The 20,071-nt window shown below is 39.2% G+C and overlaps 1 protein-coding gene across 6 annotated transcripts in view; it reads right to left on the reverse strand.

Moving 5' to 3' along the window:
- robo1 (roundabout guidance receptor 1) overlaps window positions 1-20,071 on the reverse strand; it is a 697,225-nt gene that overhangs the window by 528,876 nt on the left and 148,278 nt on the right. For 5 of the 6 annotated variants that reach the window (XM_087340339.1, XM_087340336.1, XM_087340342.1 and 2 more), the window contains one exon: window positions 11,229-11,385. The exons of the other annotated variant lie outside the window; for it this stretch is intronic. The gene's annotated coding sequence lies outside the window, so the exon portion shown is untranslated. The remainder of the gene's footprint in view (window positions 1-11,228; window positions 11,386-20,071) is intronic. 6 annotated transcript variants of the gene reach the window in all.

Genomic DNA, 20,071 nt, shown 5'->3' on the forward strand with positions numbered 1-20,071 from the left:
ATCATTATAATATATTTTCCATTTATAGTTAGGAGTGTTGTCTTTGTTTTGAAAGTAATCAAATTACACGTTGAAGTAAAATTAGATAATTTGTGAAGGAATTTTTGGACAGAATCCTGTGAAGCAGTTAAAATAACTTGACCATCTGCAAATAAAAGTGTTGTCAACGGGTCACTTTTTTTTTTAAAAAAAAGCAATGTATTCCTGCCACAATGTTATGGAATTATTCTTATGAGATATCGATGTAATTATTCAAGTGAAAATTGTTCACTAATCATAAAAAATTATATTTTTATTCACCATCGGAGTTGAGTTGAACAGTAAACCTACCTATTTCCCTCCTTTAGACTTTATTATGTATTAAAACTTGTTTTAATGTACTTTCTGCACCTCGTATATTTGATTGCATCTCTCGAATTTCCTTCACTGACATGGCAGTCGATAAACACTGGAAGGTCCACTGTGGATCGATCATAGTGCTGGCAACATTACAACAAGCTTATCGCTCGGTTTACACGGGGCAATTTATTCAGTTGGTCTATAATCTTATAAATTAGTACATTGCTATACGTATGCAAATTCGAGGGATAAATACAGAAAATCTATCAACGCGTAATACCACATAGGGGAGGTGGTGGTAGCGGGGGGGGGGGGAGATTGCATGTTGTTTGGGGCGACCAAGCCATTTGTGGAGGGATGCAACAATTTGACAGGCTTACGTAAGCCACACGCTCATTCTAGCCCGGTTAGCAGAATCAATACACTCAAATCTGCTTCATACGTAATTTGCAGACACTACGTATTTGGTTTTACTGGTTCAAGAAGACAAACGGGATCTACCAGCTGCTCCGTAGTCAGCTGACTCTTATGATGAAGATTTCTGTCTTCTGGGTTGTTGCGCTGTGTAGTCTAGTAGATGTTTACCAACGTTTCAGAGGTCATACTGCCTCCATCATCAGGGCGATGAGTATAAAGCATTCTGTCTTCTGGGTTGTTGCGCTGTGTAGTCTGGTCGATGTTAACCAACGTTTCAGAGGTCATACTGCCTCCGTCATCAGGGCGATGAGTAAAAAGATTTCTGTCTTCTGGGTTGTTGCGCTGTGTAGTCTGGTAGATGTTTAACAACGTTTCAGAGGTCATACTGCCTCCATCATCAGGGCGATGAGTATGAAGATTTCTGTCTTCTGGGTTGTTGCGCTGTGTAGTCTGGTCGATGTTTAACAACGTTTCAGAGGTCATACTGCCTCCATCATCAGGGCGATGAGTATGAAGATTTCTGTCTTCTGGGTTGTTGCGCTGTGTAGTCTGGTCGATGTTTTCCAACGTTTCAGAGGTCATACTGCCTCCATCATCAGGGCGTTGAGTATGAAGATTTCTGTCTTCTGGGTTGTTGCGCCGTGTAGTCTGGTAGATGTTAACCAACGTTTCGGAGGTCATACTTCCTCCATCATCAGGGCGATGAGTATGAACATTTCTGTCTTCTGGGTTGTTGCGCTGTGTAGTCTGGTCGATGTTTACCAACGTTTCGGAGGTCATACTGCCTCCATCATCAGGGCGATGAGTATGAAGATTTCTGTCTTCTGGGTTGTTGCGCTGTGTAGTCTGGTCGATGTTAACCAACGTTTCAGAGGTCATACTGCCTCCATCATCAGGGCGATGATTATAAAGATTTCTGTCTTCTGTGTTGTTGCGCTGTGTAGTCTGGTCGATGTTTACCAACGTTTCAGAGGTCATACTGCCTCCATCATCAGGGCGATGAGTATGAAGATTTCTGTCTTCTGGGTTGTTGCGCTGTGTAGTCTGGTCGATGTTTACCAACGTTTCGGAGGTCATACTGCCTCCATCATCAGGGCGATGAGTATGAAGATTTCTGTCTTCTGGGTTGTTGCGCTGTGTAGTCTGGTCGATGTTAACCAACGTTTCAGAGGTCATACTGCCTCCATCATCAGGGCGATGATTATAAAGATTTCTGTCTTCTGTGTTGTTGCGCTGTGTAGTCTGGTCGATGTTTACCAACGTTTCAGAGGTCATACTGCCTCCATCATCAGGGCGATGAGTATGAAGATTTCTGTCTTCTGTGTTGTTGCGCTGTGTAGTCTGGTCGATGTTTACCAACGTTTCAGAGGTCATACTGCCTCCATCATCAGGGCGATGAGTATGAAGATTTCTGTCTTCTGGGTTGCTGCGCTGTGTAGTCTGGTAGATGTTTACCAACGTTTCGGAGGTCACACTGCCTCCGTCATCAGGGCGATGAGTATGAAGATTTCTGTCTTCTGGGTTGTTGCGCTGTGTAGTCTAGTAGATGTTTACCAACGTTTCAGAGGTCATACTGCCTCCGTCATCAGGGCGATGAGTATGAAGATTTCTGTCTTCTGGGTTGTTGCGCTGTGTAGTCTGGTAGATGTTTACCAACGTTTCTGAGGTCATACTGCCTCCATCATCAGGGCGATGATTATAAAGATTTCTGTCTTCTGGGTTGTTGCGCCGTATAGTCTGGTAGATGTTTACCAACGTTTCAGAGGTCATACTGCCTCCGTCATCAGGGCGATGAGTATGAAGATTTCTGTCTTCTGGGTTGTTGCGCTGTGTAGTCTAGTAGATGTTTACCAACGTTTCAGAGGTCATACTGCCTCCGTCATCAGGGCGATGAGTATGAAGATTTCTGTCTTCTGGGTTGTTGCGCTGTGTAGTCTGGTAGATGTTTACCAACGTTTCAGAGGTCATACTGCCTCCGTCATCAGGGTAATAACCCAGAAGACAGAAATCTTCATACTCACCGCTTACAACTCTTACGATGATTATTAAATATCGGCATTTACAGTAAACCATCTTTTAAAGATGATTTGTTCAACGCGGATTCGATTATCCGCGTAAAAATAAAGTCAAGTAATTCTTTGTCGAAGGAAAATTGAATTAAACGCCGTTTATCAAGCAATGGTGTATAAAATGTTAAAGACTTTTAGCCTTGAATTGTACAGGGTGGGACAGTGTTCATCGTTTTTAATGATACACTAGTCGACCACACTTTATTCAATTTTATTGGAAGTAATCTTAATTGAAAGACTAGTTTTTGCCATTATTGAATAACAGTACAGCAAAATTACTTCTTAAAACTAACACCCGTCAGATGTCCAGTAATACAGATTCACTGATGGGCTAGATTCATAACACGGTCCATTAATTTATTTATAAATTTACTGCTCAGCAGTCGATAAATCTTTAAGGACTGTGTTTGAACATCGAAGAATTTCCCGCCTTGGTGACATTTCTTGGCCAACCCGATCGCCCGAACTGTCTGATTGTGATTTATTTTTAAGGGGCTACTTAAAAAATAAAGTGTTTCAGATACGTCCGGCAGACGTAAATAATCGCAAATATAGAATTAATGAACAAGTTAATGCCATCTTACCGGCCATGTTTCTGGGCGAAATGTAAATAGTCATGAACTAGTCCAACAAATTTGATGGACGACATTTGACGGGTGTTATTTTTTAAGAAGTAGCTTCGTTGTACCTTGATATTTTTGTAAAGAACGTAATTTGTTTTATTTAGCATATGTAAGTGTGTAAATAATCAGCTCAGATGCTATCAGAAATTTCTTCCAAAAGCGTCTATCAACCCTTCGTCTCATATCATTTAACATGCTGTTGCATTGTTTTCGAGTATTTCACTGATTATAATATTCCCCTTGCACATTACTGTGGAATCAAAACGTAAATTTAAAAATGATAATGAAGCAAAAAAATACAGGTTCTACAAATGAGCACAGTAGCGGTTAGACTATCATTCCGTTAATATTTTATTTTAAAGTCCAACTTCCCGATTACATTCTACTTTAAAGCTTACTTTTCCGATCGTACCTTATTATTCGTACGCCACGGTGGTCTAGCGGTTAGAACGCTGGCCTTGTAATCCTGGGGTCTCGGGTTCGATTCCCGGCGGTGCCCGAATTTATAACTTGTGTTGGGCAAGGCCGTGGTCTAGGCAACACGGAGTTTTCCTCCGGGGGCTTCCCCGGTTTCTCCGTGGCATCCCAACAATTACTCCATTCACACACAGAAGAAGGCAATGGCAAACCACTTGTGGATCATCTGCCAAGAACGTATATGAACAGGTCCCAGTCCGAGAAAAGGGTGGAAGGATCCTGTTCATATGGACCTGTCGTCAGACAGAAGACTAAATAAAAAAAACACCTTATTATATAACTGTCAGAACATAAATACCATTACAGAATACTGTATATTTATATATTTTTATTTGATCTGACTTTCCACGGCAGTGTTCCGGTCTGTCAAATTGACTCCGTGCAATATTAAGTTCTTCCGCCGAGCATTTAAAATATTTTTCCTTTCATAATCCCCACTTCTCTATATCTTGGTAATATCTTCCCATATCTGCATCTGGGTCATCCAAAGGTAGAATTCCAACAGTGCAGAAGAACATGGCGTGATAACGACCCATCGACTTCCAGAGCGCAGAAAAAGAAACATAGGATAGTTAATGTTCCAGAATCACGATAAAGATCTATTATTCTAAGATTTTGTCTGAGTGCATACACATAATACATATTATAAAATTACACAAAAGGTCCTTCCTGTGAAACTGACAGTGTCTTAGATTTTTAAGAAATTCTTCGTATTTTACGGAACCCGAAAGTTCATTACAGTGCATTAGATCCCATAACTGGGAAGTTGTATCCTGATCCAAAAGATTCCAGTACACACCCATAAACCGTATCTCTTTAAGATCCATTATCCACCAATCTACGCCCAGTTCTCCCAAGTGGTTTTCATGACTAATATTTTATATGTACTTCTCATCTCTCCTAAGCTCGCATGTTCTCCGCCCACTTAATTAGCCTTCATTTGATCACTATGATGATAATTGTTCTGTTGAACAAATTACGAAGCTCAAGTAGTTTTAAAAATATGTTTGTATTATTCTTTAAACTTTAGAATGCTTAATTTTGCTATACGCATTTAACAGATTATTTACGAATACTGAACGATGAGTTTGACAGAGAGAAAAGAAAAGAAAACTGGTAAATTGTTTATCAGAAAAGGTTAAGTTGTATGGTAGAGTCATTTTGTGACTATAACTACATTATTATTAAGCAACCGTCTCCACACGACAATGCTTGTAACCTTGAGCACTATACATTCATATAAAACATGTCTTGACGTTTATTTTACTGAGCTACATGTTTCGGACATAATCAGTCCATCTGCAGGTCCTTGTCTATCTTCGAAAACTATTTTATTACGATAAATATCAAAAGTGTATAAGAGTGAATTCAAGCTATAAATAAAAACCATAAACATATAAAATATAACTAACTTTATGGCAGTAATTATTGTATTTAACCGATTAGTCGATTATCTTCGTTAAAAGTAAAATTAAAAATAGGTTTAAAAGCTCAATTTGTCAGATTCTTTTGTCGCATTTTCGTGTTAAGGACAAGCATGTATTTAGTGTTAGATGTTTACAATTTAATTTTTTTGTACGTTTTACATTTATTCGTTAAATTTAATCTTATTCATCAGAACAGAATAGTTGCTGAAGTGGCCTGAAGATGGACTGTTTGTGTTCAAAACATGTCGCCTAGGTAAAATAAACTTCACGACGTGATAAATTAGTACATAGCACATAAACTTACAAATACTTTTACGTGAAGATCGTTACTACATACTATTATTTATTTATTTAGTGTTCTGTCTGAGGACAGGTCCATATGAACAGGATCCTTCCATCCTTTTCTCGGACTGGGACCTGTTCATATACGTTCTTGGCAGATGATGCAGAAGTGGTTTGCCATTGCCTTCTTCTGTGTGTGAATGGAGTAATTGTTGGGATGCCACGGAGAAACCGGGGAAGCCCCCGGAGGAAAACTCCGTGTTGCCTAGACCACGGCCTTGCCCAACACAAGTTATAAATTCGGGCACCGCCGGGAATCGAACCCGAGACCCCAGGATTACAAGGCCAGCGTTCTAACCGCTAGACCACCGTGGCGGCCATACTACATACTAATACAGAAAATAAGAAGCCAATAAAACACAGAGATAGCGAGAATATAAGAAAACTGAATAAGGTCTCATTACCATTACACCACTTGTTGTTACTTGAGTAAAAACCACTTTGAACGTCGCGACGTGGTTTGACTGGGCACGCGGTACACGGGTTGAGAAACAAAATGAAGGTAGTGGAGGAATCAGCATACCATATTCACTAGATTTGAGAGTGTTCGACTACTGTTGTAAAACAATATTTTAAAACCCAATGGTAAACATTTGTACCAAAAATCAACATTCAATATTTCTGCCTTTGTAATTACGGGTTTCGTGTAATTCCTACTGTAAACAACTTTAAAAAAATAATCTTAGCAATGGGTAAGATTTGTTTTCTTTCAGGTAAGACCGATTTCCTATGCCAGTACTTTCGTTCTTCAAAGGATTAAACAAATACGTTTTATGTAATGTATAAGAGGCAAGAACTCGCATATAATATGTGTAAGATAATTGAAGATATAACTGAATCAAATCTGACGTGGATCTATCCAGGCTTGCCAATAGATTATATGCAAAAGCGACAATAGAAAAATATCATATACAGCAAACATTTAAACAAAACATTTGCGTAAACGATAATAATATTTACCTCAATAACCCCATCTTTAATGCCCTTCAGATCCTTGATCCCAACCCCGACAACCACCTTTCACTTACTCTCCCTACAAGCAACCGCAATCAGTATTGAACCATGACCGTTCGGATACGTTACTACTTCTAGACACCTCCAGACACATCAACGTGTCTACTCTCTCATCTTTGGTATGTTTAATTTTACTTTCCAATTATATAATTATTATTTCATTTTGTTTTCTATATTCTCTCATATTCATAAGTGTTTCTTTGAATCATTTGCTTTGCAGACCGATGTAGAACATCAAAAGCATTCACTCCAAACAATACGTTCGCTCCAATATGTGAAAATAATATGGATATGAACATCATCAAAAAGCTACACAACAGAAATTGTAGTTGAGTTTTAAGTTTATTGATATAATTTTACACCTGAAGATGGTTCGATGAAACCGAAACATGTTGTAAAAATTTTCCAAATGTAAATCGATTATTCGATGTGGAACATAAAATGATATTTTAATTATCTTATTTATAAATTTTAAATATAATTGTGATTAGACGGACAAAACCGAATAATTAATTTAATAAAGTAAATTCTTTACTGACACTTGGACATTGTCGAAAGTGTATCTATATAATGTCTCTTCCGAGGTTTTGATATTCCTCAGAAAGGAGAAGAAGAAGAATATGATACAAAAGTCACACTTCGAGACAGGAAAGGCGCAGGTTTACTGATTAACATTTCTATACGAAGAAAAATCAGCAGACAGAATTATTAATTTTGTTAACACTAATAAATAGGTATATTAAAACAAAAAGGCGAGAATAATGCTTAAAAGAGAGGAAGACAAACGATATCCCTTAAATAAATACCTTTTTCTATTCTTTATTATAATGACTGTGAGTGAGAACCCAACGTACATTTCAGACGACGTTACGTCAAGGAAACTCTTGGGTAACCGAAGCAGAACTGTGTTACTGATGTATTCAAATAAAACTAGTTGTGATAACACACGAACTGGATTAATGTGTGTTAGAACAAGGCCTTCAGTAACAGACTTTTGTGTTTAGAGCGATGAACATTCAAATTCCACACGAACGGGAAATAATTTCGACTGCTGAACGAAGATCGATTGATCGTTGGTCGGTTGACATTTTAATTACTGTGTTCATAATAATCCTTATCATAATCATAATTTTACACCTTTATCATAATAATCCTCACTATTATCACACCAAGTTCTTATTTCTCATGTTGTTTATAAACAGATACGATTATTTCGTAGAGACAACGATCTCGCGGACTGTGACGCCAAAACATTTTAGAATAACTCAACTAAGATGACTTTCTTCTGGGATGTATCGCTTTGTAATCTGGCAGAAGCTGACCGATCACCATGATGAAGGAAGTAAGCACTTCTGAAACGTCGGTCACTTTCTACCAATCCTACAATCGTACAATCAAACATGTGATATCTAAAAGATTTCACCGTTTTCTATAAAACAGAGACACAGGATAGGGCGATAAATTCTTACAGGCCTGAATGGCACAGTAGTTGCTCTGGATCTCGGCGATGCAAGGTTTTGTCGTGTCAGCGTAATGAAAATTGAATTTATTGGGGACTGAAACTCGTTTCCTGCTTTCCCATCAGTAAATTTTCATTTCACGATATGATTAATTTAAAAGCTGTATTAGCAAGCTCCCTCTGTTCGATATACAGCCAGCAGCTAGCAGTACGTTCAAATCTCCGAGAACAGAAAAATGTAAACATCATAACGCTTTCTACCGTAATTAGAAACTGATTGATCGCTCGCTTCTGACGGCGTGGTGTACGCTGGCCAGCAAAGCCATAGTGTAAACACAGTAAAGAAGAGAATTTAGTCAAATTCAGGGAAACAACGGACTTGGCATCAGATCCTGAGTGTAGTCCTGTACTCAGGATTGTAATAAGAATGTGCCCACTTCAAATACCAGCGATTACACAGGTTATTTGATAGGAAGTCTTCTTTTTTTGGTTTCAATGCGTTCTTACAGATATGTCTTAACAAATATCTTAAAATATTACCCAGTTTCTTTCATATTAATTCCAGGCCGAATCATTCTGTAATATCTCATCTGACATCAAATTGTCACAATATCCTAAACTTATTGCAAAGAGGAAACAAATAAGTTTTTATATATCTGAAATTAATGATGAGCTTGTTGTTAAGATACCTTTAACCGCACAAGAAAGCACACTTTAAATTAAATTACAAGTAATTATTAATCTAATTAACTACACGTTAACACGCGTTTCGTAAAAATATGATGATTGCTCAGCTGCGAATAAATTTTCTCCTATTATATAGAAATTGAAGGTTATATATTTTTATAAAGCCGATTTTAATGTTTAATGCCTGTTCATTTTGAAAATTTCGATGAAAATTTTGTAGTCGTGTCTCGTACTTCTTTATTTAATTATTTAAACGTGTGCGAAGAGTACAGATTATGAATTTCTTCCCTACGTCATTTTATAGAGCTTCTTCTGTATACTTCCTTTTTCGTAGATCAAATTATTCTACGCAACCTTCAGTTTTTGACACGCTCAATTATGTTTAAGTTATCACTAAATGACATAGGATTTTTAAAAATAACAGTTCACGCAAATGTGTTCTGATCGTAGAAGACATTAGGGAGGTTTCTTTATAGATCACTTATTGCACGAAAATTATTCCTCAAGCAGCCAACAGTTATTAAATAGTTCATAACATTCTCCACTGTTATTAAAACAGAGGGTTCATGACCATTTTAAAATAAACACGCTACTCAACTTCATAATTATCTAGACCTGTAAAAATTCTAATTTTCACAACGCCTACCTTATTAAATTGTTTCAACCTAAATCTTCCATCACTGAATTAAGATAGGATTTTTCCCGTGCGAAAAATATTTCGTTCATATCAGTCTTTTTAGATTTAATGACAGCCTCGATTTGAACCAGGGACCTCCTAAATACAAAGCAGGAATACTAACCACTCAGCCACAACGTTTGATAATATGTTTAAAATATTCCCTCTCGTATATTTTATACTTTTCCCCCATCCTTTATTAATTATCTATCCCAAATTCAAAATTTATTTTCAAATATTTGCTAGTTGTTCCCCTGAAAAGGCGATACTACACTCTGATAATATCTTATTCTACATTCATTTAAACAAGAGATGAGGTTACCACCCCTATTTCACATTCACACAATCCTTCACGTTGCTCACTTAAAGCGTACGATAAGATAACAAATTATGAAGTTCAACGTTGAGTAATATTCATCCTTCTGTGAACTCATCTCATTTCATTCTCTTCTCTGTCTTCAGATATCTGCAGTATTTTACCATCGCTCTTAACATACAATTAAAACAATGGTGGAAAATTTCCTTAATGAAGGAATGGGATAAAATACCTTTTGTTTTAATGTTGTATCTTGTGATTTAGAAGATAAGTTTGTTTTAAATGTATTTTTGAAACACCCCCGTGGCTTTGTTACATATTCAACAAGTTTCTTTTGTTTTGTGAGACGAGCGAATACAAATTAATTTGGGTCAGATTTAAAGTTCTCACGGCGGCTATTTTAAAACGCATTGTCCCTTGGGACATTCTACTAGACTACAAATAAAATAATCCAAAACAATTTTTTTTTATCTCTGTGTTACCTGCTATTTGGATAATAATATTCAATCACACACAAATTTAGCACATGTTATGTAATAAAATAGGCTAATAGACAATTTAATATTTCTTCACGAACTTAAGTCAGACATTTTTTACATCGCTTTTCTTTCCGACTTAGGGGAATGTCGTATAATACCTGACAGCGTGCTTACTTTGCCGAAACGTCGCTAGTTAGTGACACTTGTCAAGTATCGGAATCTTGCCTCTGTTCGTCACAGACGACAGTCCTTACTTGGAGTAAATCCGTTGAGTCGCTCAGGCGCTGTTAGTGAATCTTTCAATTTGTATAAATTTTGAGCTACGTTGTTTATTTTTAGAAGGCTGTATCAACTAATTCTGGTAAGTACAATAATGCCTCGGAGTAAAACAAACAGATTCTAATATGAAGATTTCCGTCTTCTGGGTTGTTGCGCTGTGTAGTATGGTCGATGTTAACCAACGTTTCGGAGGTCATACTGCCTCCGTCATCAGGGCGATGCATCGCCCTGATGACGGAGGCAGTATGACCTCTGAGACGTTGGTTAACATCGACCAGACTACACAGCGCAACAACCCAGAAGACAGAAATCTTCATACTCATCGCCCTGATGATGGAGGCAGTATGACCTCTGAAACGTTTGTTAACATCGACCAGACTACACAGCGCAACAACCCAGAAGACAGAAATCTTCACACTCACCGCTGTGAGAACCTCAAGTCTTACAGATTCTAATATGATTTTATAGACACTAATGCTAAAGACTTTCATGTATTAATGCCATGTGGTACAACCGCGAAACATCGTGACTGCTGGACGGACTCTTGAACGCAAAGACAAGTTGGTATTACTGCTACTGACGCACAATTTTACAAAAATCTCACTCTTTTACGTAACTGCTCACCTTTGAAGCCCTGTAAATGTCACGTCAGAAGAAGCACATGGAAGGCGGTGGATGTAAGAACTGACTGAGGATGAGCCAAGACAAGATAAGGTCACGTCCGCAAGATGCCAATTAAGACAGTTTCAGTTGAAAGGTCGTTCCGCCGGAAACAACAACACTGAAGCAAATTACAAAACGTATACATTACTTTCTGAATACAAATACAAGCGATTACTGTGTTCGCAGTCTGAATCATGGGAGGAAAAAACCTTTTGTTTTAAAATGTTGGGTCACAATACTTAACGAAACGGACTCCACACTTTCGTTAAAATCCAATTTATGAAAAAAAGAGACAACAATAAAAAAGCACATGTTATTATAACGTGTATACAATGGAAACTGAAATTACTGCACAAGGACCTCTTTCGTCACAGTAGCACAAAATTTACTTTATTTTACATTTTTGTTTCAATTCTTAGCTTTTGTGAGGTGGAGTGAGGGACTCTAAGTGGACACGTGGCTTCTAATGGGCCCTTCGCTCGTCTCAAGATGATACCTGAGTAAATACAGACCAAAAGTTGAATGATAAAGACAGGGAAATCTGAATGTCCTGTCCCACTGCTACTTGTAACGTCTGTAGTTAAATAAAAGAATTTACTTTTAATAAATTTTCAAATACCGTTCATCTACAAGGTGCGATCGGAAAGTTTCAAGACTGTGTCAATAGAGGGCGAACCGGATGTAGTACGAGCTTCTGCTGCTAGGGGGTGCGGCCTACATTCATAGTGAATCAGTGTGCCAGCCGGCATCATCGAATTAGCATTTGTTTCTTAGTTACGGGCGTTTTGGTAGTGCATTACACCGACCCTCCTGCGATTTCGGAATGGCGTGTGCATCAAATTTTGCCAAAGACTCGCCAAAACGGCTACGGAAACCTATGAAATGCTAAAGCAAGCATTTGGGGAGTCCGCAATGGGTCGTGCACAAACTTTTGTGTGGCATTCACGTTTTAAAAATGGCCGAACCTCTGTCGATGATGACGAGCGTTCTGGACGACCATCTTCGAGCACATCGTATAATTATAAAATCAATAAAAGTCATGTTTGTCTTCTGAGTTGTTGTGTTTTGTAGTCTGTTAAAAGCTGACGGATATATCAGAGGTTCATTCTGCCTCCATCATCAGGGCGACTGCCCAGATGATAGAGCCCGCAATAACCCATGATACATATAATTTCATACTCGCAGCAGTGAGAGCCTAAAATCTTTACAAAGTCATATAAATCTGTACGGCGCATACAACCATTCTCAAATCGATACATTTGCATCATCTTTTTAAGCACAAATCTTTCGAAATCCTCCCGACTCCCCAACATTTACACACAGAAATAGCTACACAATTATTTTGGTCCACGCAGATGTGTAGACAAATAACGAACGACATTTGTTTCCAATTTGTAGAATTTTTAAACGTCTTCGCACAGAGATAAATGTCTTTATTAGCCTCCTAAACGCGTTAAAAGAGACACAGCAGTGATTTGGAACAAAGACCATATTGTCAACGGATTCCATTGTCATGTCCTGTTTCAAAGAGATATTGTGCGCCTGCCAAGTACAGAACTGACACCAGGGGAGCTGATTTCTTACGTCACTGGCTACTGAAATTGTTTCAAATACTTTGAGATGTCACTCTGACTACGACGGTCTGTTATATTTAGACCCTTGAGCCGGGATAGCTCAGTCAGTATAGTGACTAGCTACGGGCTGGACGGCCGGGGTTCGATCCCCGACGGGGGCAGAGGATTTTTCCTCTAGCCTCTGCGTCCAGACCGGCTCTGGGGCCCACCCAGCCTCCTCTACAATGGGTACCGGGGTTCTTTCCCGGGGGTAAAGCCGGCCGGGGCGTGATGCTGACCACTCACCCCCATCTAGTGCCGAGGTCAAGGAAGGGAGGAGCTATACCTCCTCTCACCCCAAACGCCTACATGGCGTATAGTGGGACAAACTTTACTTTTTAATGGTATCTTTAGGGATGGCCTGTCAGTGTGTTTAGTCTAGTTTGGCTAAGGATTATAGCGATACAGTAACACAAGGTCCTACAATTCATGTCTTAGACTTTGTTAATTGTTCAAACTTTTAAAGCCCACAACGCTTCCAAAATTAATACTGTTTAATTTATAATGTAGGTAAATACTACTCTGGGTCTCTATGAAGAGATTTAGTATCAAATTATGATTCACGATTGTAAATTTTAAGATAACACATCCTTAGATATCTGTGAATAGGATTACAAAATAAAACGGATTGAGTTACATTATTCTCTATTTATTTTATTCTAACTTTTCGTTGGTTCGATCTATAAACATTCGGTAGGACTCCTTGGACGAGTGATCGGCCCTTCGCAAGGCCCCTACCTGTACACAGGACAGCACAACACAGAAAAACGCGGACAGACATCCATGGCTTGAGTGGGATTCGAACCCACAGTCCCAGCGACCAAGCGACACAAGGCCCACGCCTCAGACCACGCGGCCACTGTGACGACTTATTCTCTATTACAGCGGTTAAAATAAGCATTTAGATTTTTTCGAAATCTTTTGTCCTCTCTCAGAAGTCAAGTTTTCTGTTAACATATTTCTAAAGCAGTTATTTAAAAACAGAAATTATCCCAGAAAATGACTACGTATGATGAACTGTAGAGTATTCATGAAGATGCGGTCGTTTCATGAACGCAGATGTTTTTCCGAGGTTTGTCTTTTAAGAAATGTATAAAATCACGAAATGAGACACAGGAGCCAATGCGCAGACTCCCTCATAAATGTCAGTTACTAAATATTAAACTAATTGACTGGTTTACCTAACGTCATTTACACTTAATATTTTAACTGAAATTAAAGAACCTGTATGAGAAATTAATGTTTCGTCGTATAACGTACAGCTGATGATGAAGGAAATAGGAAGCTCTGAAACGTCGGCCAGTTTCTACCAGACGACACGACACAACAAACGTTACAAATAAGGAAGACAACCAAATAAAACTTTAAAATAAATTATGAATCAGGAAGTAATGCTAATCGAACATCAGGAGCCTAGGCACTACATCTGAATTAGTGGAGATACAGTTCCACACTATCTCTGACTATAATTCAGACAGGAGTGATTCATCAGGTTCACACTGCACCCGCCTTTACGCGAAGAAAATAGTTCCTTGTTGTCAGAGCCCTTGTAGACTCTGGTTTATTTACGCAAGAACTGGTGATTGCTTTGTTGGCTTCACATTTCAAAAAATGAAATAAAACGAAAGTTAAACCAACATCACGCAAATATTCTACAGAAACACTTTAAATCCACACTGTAAAAGCAACTTTTAGCGATTGGCGTAGGCTTTGCGTTTCATAGTCCCTGATAACGTGACATCCAGTGACGACACCCACTAAGTACACGCCGTGAGCTATGTGTGTATTTCACCCGCCAGAGCGCTCTGTATGCGGTCTTGTGCTGCGAGCGTGTTAAATTGCAAAAGGAGATTCATAAAGCAAGTGCTTTCCGCAGTCTAATAAGCAGGTATTAGCTCTTTAGAGCACAGTGGTAACTAAATGTATCATCTGCGTTAAAATTTAATAACTCTGAATTTTGCCTACAGTATGATCCTCAGAATAAACAGCGACTATTTCTGTCAACAGCAAAAGCCAACTGATTCTTATAATGGCGATGCATCGTGTTTTTTTAAGGTATGATATGAATTTTTAATATTATTTGTATAAATTTAATGCGTCAAATGGTGAATTTGGAAGTTCAAATAATGCCGGTTACCTTATCAGCCATGAAGAAAATTAAGTCACTTTGTAGCGGTTATAACGCTGGCCTTGTAATCCTAGGGTCTCGGGTTCGATTCCCGGCGGTGCCCGAATTTATAACTTGTGTTGGGCAAGGCCGTGGTCTAGGCAACACGGAGGTTTCCTCCAGGGGCTTCCCCACTTTCTCCGTGGCATCCCAACAATTTCTCCATTCACACACAGAAGAAGGCAATGGCAAACCACTTCTGGATCATCTGCCAAGAACGTATATGAACAGGTCCCAGTCCGAGAAAAGGATGGAAGGATCCTGTTCATATGGACCTGTCGTCAGACAGAACACTAATAATAATAATAATATGAGGTGGTCTAGCGGTTAGAACGCTGACTTTGTAATCCTGGGGTCTTGGGTTCGATTCCCGGCGGTGCCCGAATTTATAACTTGTGTTGGGCAAGGCCGTGGTCTAGGCAACACGGAGTTTTCCTCCAGGGGCTTCCCCACTTTCTCCGTGGCATCCCAACAATTACTCCATTCACACACAGAAGAAGGCAATGGCAAACCACTTCTGGATCATCTGCCAAGAACGTATATGAACAGGTCCCAGTCCGAGAAAAGGATGGAAGGATCCTGTTCATATGGACCTGTCGTCAGACAGAACACTAAATAAAATAATAAATAAGTAGCACGGAAGGCTATATACGAATTAGCGTGTTAAACTGTTCCATACATTTTTAAGAATTATATCGCTATCAAATAGGAACACAATATGTATTTTCCTTGACATTCCAGTAACTAACTTCGTATTTATAGGAACTGCAATACAAATCTTTTGGGTTCATGAAACCTATCCAAGTACTTAGTCGGCAGATTTCAGAAAGAAAATACCGAAAGAATGGGTACCAACTTAGATAAGTCACATCGTGTTCGATACCCGGGAGACATACATTTCGAATCCCGGTCAAGAAACGACAATCCTGATTCATATTATCCTAGATATTTCTCATCCTAAATACCGGACTGCGTCGTGTCACTTAACCACACCTTTCGCAGTGAGCATTTTTATAAGTATCTTCACATAGTATTCGCTGGTGAATAATACCAACACGACAAATTTTCAGGGAGATTGTCATTTTTTTAAGCCTCAATGAAAAACATTTTTGGTTTTTAAAAAATACAATTTAGCGTAACTGAAGGAATAAAAGTGATAAAAAGATCTATAAACAATTGATTGCCAAGTATGAACAGAACTGTTTGCAAAAATAAAGTGTGTACGAGTGGATCTATATTTTTAAAAGGACCCGAACCAGCGTTGTTGATGCAGACAAGTAAGGACGCCTATCAACAACCACAAAGAAACAAAACATGGATCGTGCTCTACCAATGGTGCTTGGTTACTGCAAGCTATTTTGGAAAAACCTGAAAGTCTTCAAGTTTTCTCATTAATATTGCCCATCCTTGGGTCAAACCTATAGTGAAGCATCCAAGTTCACAACACACTCAGCACAAATGGACTACAACCGAACCACACTCGCACCTTGACAAGGCCTCAGCAGTGTTACCATTCAGCAACAAATATATCCTTATATTGTCCATACTTTTCCAATTTCCCTTGTACTTTATCTATATTATTCATTTTATTTAGTGTTCTGTCTGACGACAGGTCCATATGAAAAGGATCCTTCCATCCTTTTCTCGGACTGGGACCTGTTCATATACGTTCTTGGCAGATGATCCAGAAGTGGTTTGCCATTGCCTTCTTCTGTGTGTGAATGGAGTAAATGTTGGGATGCCACGGAGAAACCGGGGAAGCCCCCGGAGGAAAACTCCGTGATGCCTAGACCACGGCCTTGCCCAACACAAGTTATAAATTCGGGCACCGCCGGGAATCGAACCCGAGACCCCAGGATTACAAGGCCAGCGTTCTAACCGCTAGACCACCGTGGCGGTACTTTATCTATAAGGAGCATAAAATGTGACGCAAAGAATGCCTCAGTATGTTAGAGAACCTCGTGGCGTACAGGGGAACAGGAGCCCGATATGCAGAGCACGAAGACATCTCTGCGGTCTCATCAAGTACCCAGACCACCGAAATAAAGACAAAACAATGATGATAAAAAGTATGGGGACTTTTAGTTCTAAATATAAGAGAGGACGAGAGGGGAATCAATAAGAATAAGATAAAACATACCTCAAAGGAAAGTGAAAGAAATCAAAAGGACGAGAATTTAAGGAAGGGGTGGTAGTAGGGCTGGGGGTTGATTTGATTAAGAGTTTCCGAGACAATGGGACGTGATCTCAACTAATGAAGACTTCGGGAACCCAAACAAATAGGGAGAAAGAACAAAAACCGACAGCGGGAAAATGAATGAAGGGGAGAGATCGAGAGGTTTCGAGACTTATCGAACGTAACGGACTGAACTCGAGTCAGCCGTGCGCTGGCTGCACACCCGTCGGTTTACAATAACGGACTGTTAAGCCACTGACCGACGTATTTACCACAAGGCGAATATTACACTACGCGGCAATGAGCGTCGTAACAGATGGCCTGGGAGACTGCGGTTTGTGACAGCCACCGATTAGGGTTCTGAATCTGAGGGTCACCGGTTGGTCACGGGACAAAATTTATGTTGGGAAATATCGCTTTAGTGCGAACGTGTTGTGGTTTATAGGCACACACATCTCACAGATAAAGCCTTTTGGACTATTCCGAATACAAATTGTGAAGAATCATTTAGGTCAGGGGTGGGGAACCTGCGGCCTTAAGGCCACATGTGACCTTCTAGGTCCTTAAGTGCGGCCTTCTGACTGAATACAAATTTTACAGAACAAATCCTTTTATTTTTATTAATACACTTTTCAAGACGCCCTTAAGGTCACAAATGACGGATCAACTGAAACTGTGGACCTCCATGCTGCGACCAAACATTCAAATGCTTTCCAACAAAAAACAGACACAACAAAGTCATTAAAAGATTAGTTAACTTTAAAATTAACAAATAGTTTTCATTTTTTGAAATTATTAAGTAAGTAGTAGTTAGATTTTTACAAAATAATGTACATTTTTAAGTATATCTAATTGAAGTTTCTTGAATGCGATCTTATTTGATTACAGCTAAATTAATGCGGCCTTCCAACTTGAAAAGGTTCCCCACCCCTGATTTAGGTGGTATTTTTTTAGGATTTCAAAGGCTATCTCAAGGTATGGAAATAATATTAAAAATATATTAAAATTAGCCGTCAATCACAATTTAATATTATTAAAAGATTAAAATATCATTTTACGTTCCCTATCGAGAACTCGATTTACATGTGGATATGATATTTTAATCTTTTAATAATATTAAATTGTGATTGACGGCTAATTTTAATATATTTTTAATACTATATAAATCACAATATGACGCATCTACAATATCGTATGGAAATAAACAGAACACAATAACGCATAAGAACGCGGGCGTAATTAGAATTTGAAGTTCTTACGACGGTGAGAACGAAGACAATCATTAACGCGGACACACTCCTAAATTACAAGGGTACCGTATGTTAGGTACTTACATCTCGACCACTGTGTTCATCACATAAGCTAACTGTACTGCTGGGAGAAGCATTTAACAAGAACACAAATACACGTACACTACTTACTGAGATGAGTTTCGGTAATTCTAAAGTTTCGTAGGGCGATGCAAGTTACGAAGATACCGACTGGCATAATAGAAGCAGGAGTTTAAGTTTTCACCGTGTTTAATAGATTTACGCAGCACGTGAATCGGAATTCTGACTAAATGCTACGGATGAAGCATCAGGGATAAGGTAATTAGCAACTAGAGACAGTCTCAGCATACGTCGTAGGCAATTTTCATTAATGAGCACCATGAGGGAAAAAAGTTAAAAATTAGTAAGAAAGTTTACTGAACTTTGAAGTTCCAAATGAGAGCCATAAACATGAATCAGACTGGGGAAAATCTAAAGAAGTCTACAGAATACGTATGACAGACAACAAAATTAAAGTTCTTCATTCGCTAAAAATTTTTAATACTTTTAATACTCCTTCAGACTAAAGACAAATACAGTGCTACTTGTTTATGACTTTACGTCTGTGACATCAACTTTGTTATAAAAGGGCAAAATCTCAATGAAATTTTCTTTGACTTTACTCTGAAACTTATACGAGGTGCGATCGGAAAGTTTCTAGACTGTGTCAATAGAAGGCGAACCGGATGTAGTACGAGCTTCTGCCGCTAGGGGGTGCGGCCTACATTCATTGTGAATCAGTTGCCAGCCGGCATCATCGAATTAGCATTTGTTTCTTAGTTACGGGCGTTTTGGTAGTGCATTACACCGACCCTCCTGCGATTTAGGAATGGCCTGTGCATCAAATTTTGCCAAAGACTCGCCAAAACGGCTACGGAAACCTATGAAATGCTAAAGCAAGCATTTGGGGAGTCCGCAATGGGTCGTGCACAAACTTTTGTGTGGCATTCACGTTTTAAAAATGGCCGAACCTCTGTCGATGATGACGAGCGTTCTGGACGACCATCTTCGATCACAACGCCCGAAAATGTTACGAAGATTCGGCAGGCCATTCACGAAGATCGACGTCGTACCATCAACGACTTGTGCGACATTGTTGGGTTAGGCTATGGGACCTGTCAGCTGATTCTAAAGGAAGAACTCCACATGCGACGCATCCTGTCTGAGGACCAGAAGCAGAATCGACTTCTCGTTTGTCAGGAGCTCAAAGATCTTGCAAGAACCGACCCCAACTTCCTTTCTAAGCTCCGTGTGACTTCTTCCTCTTCCTCTTCCCAAAGATGAAAATTCAGCTAAAGGGAAGGAGATTTGAGACGATAGAAGAGATTCAGGCAGAATCGCAGATGGTGCTTGACAGGCTGACAAAGAAAGATTTCCAGGGATGCTTCCAGGCTTGGCAGCGGCGCTGGGATCGTTGTGTTCACTCCCAGGGGAACTATTTCGAGGGTGATGGATGAATTTAATACCTGAGATAAGTGTACGGGTTTTTATACGCGCAGTCTGGAAACCTTTCGATCGCACCTCGTAGATGTGACTCT

The sequence above is a fragment of the Zootermopsis nevadensis genome, unplaced genomic scaffold (genome assembly GCF_977971745.1).
Source record: "Zootermopsis nevadensis isolate Lab colony 2312 unplaced genomic scaffold, Znev_1.0 Znev_ptg000061l, whole genome shotgun sequence".
NCBI lineage: Eukaryota > Metazoa > Arthropoda > Insecta > Blattodea > Termopsidae > Zootermopsis > Zootermopsis nevadensis.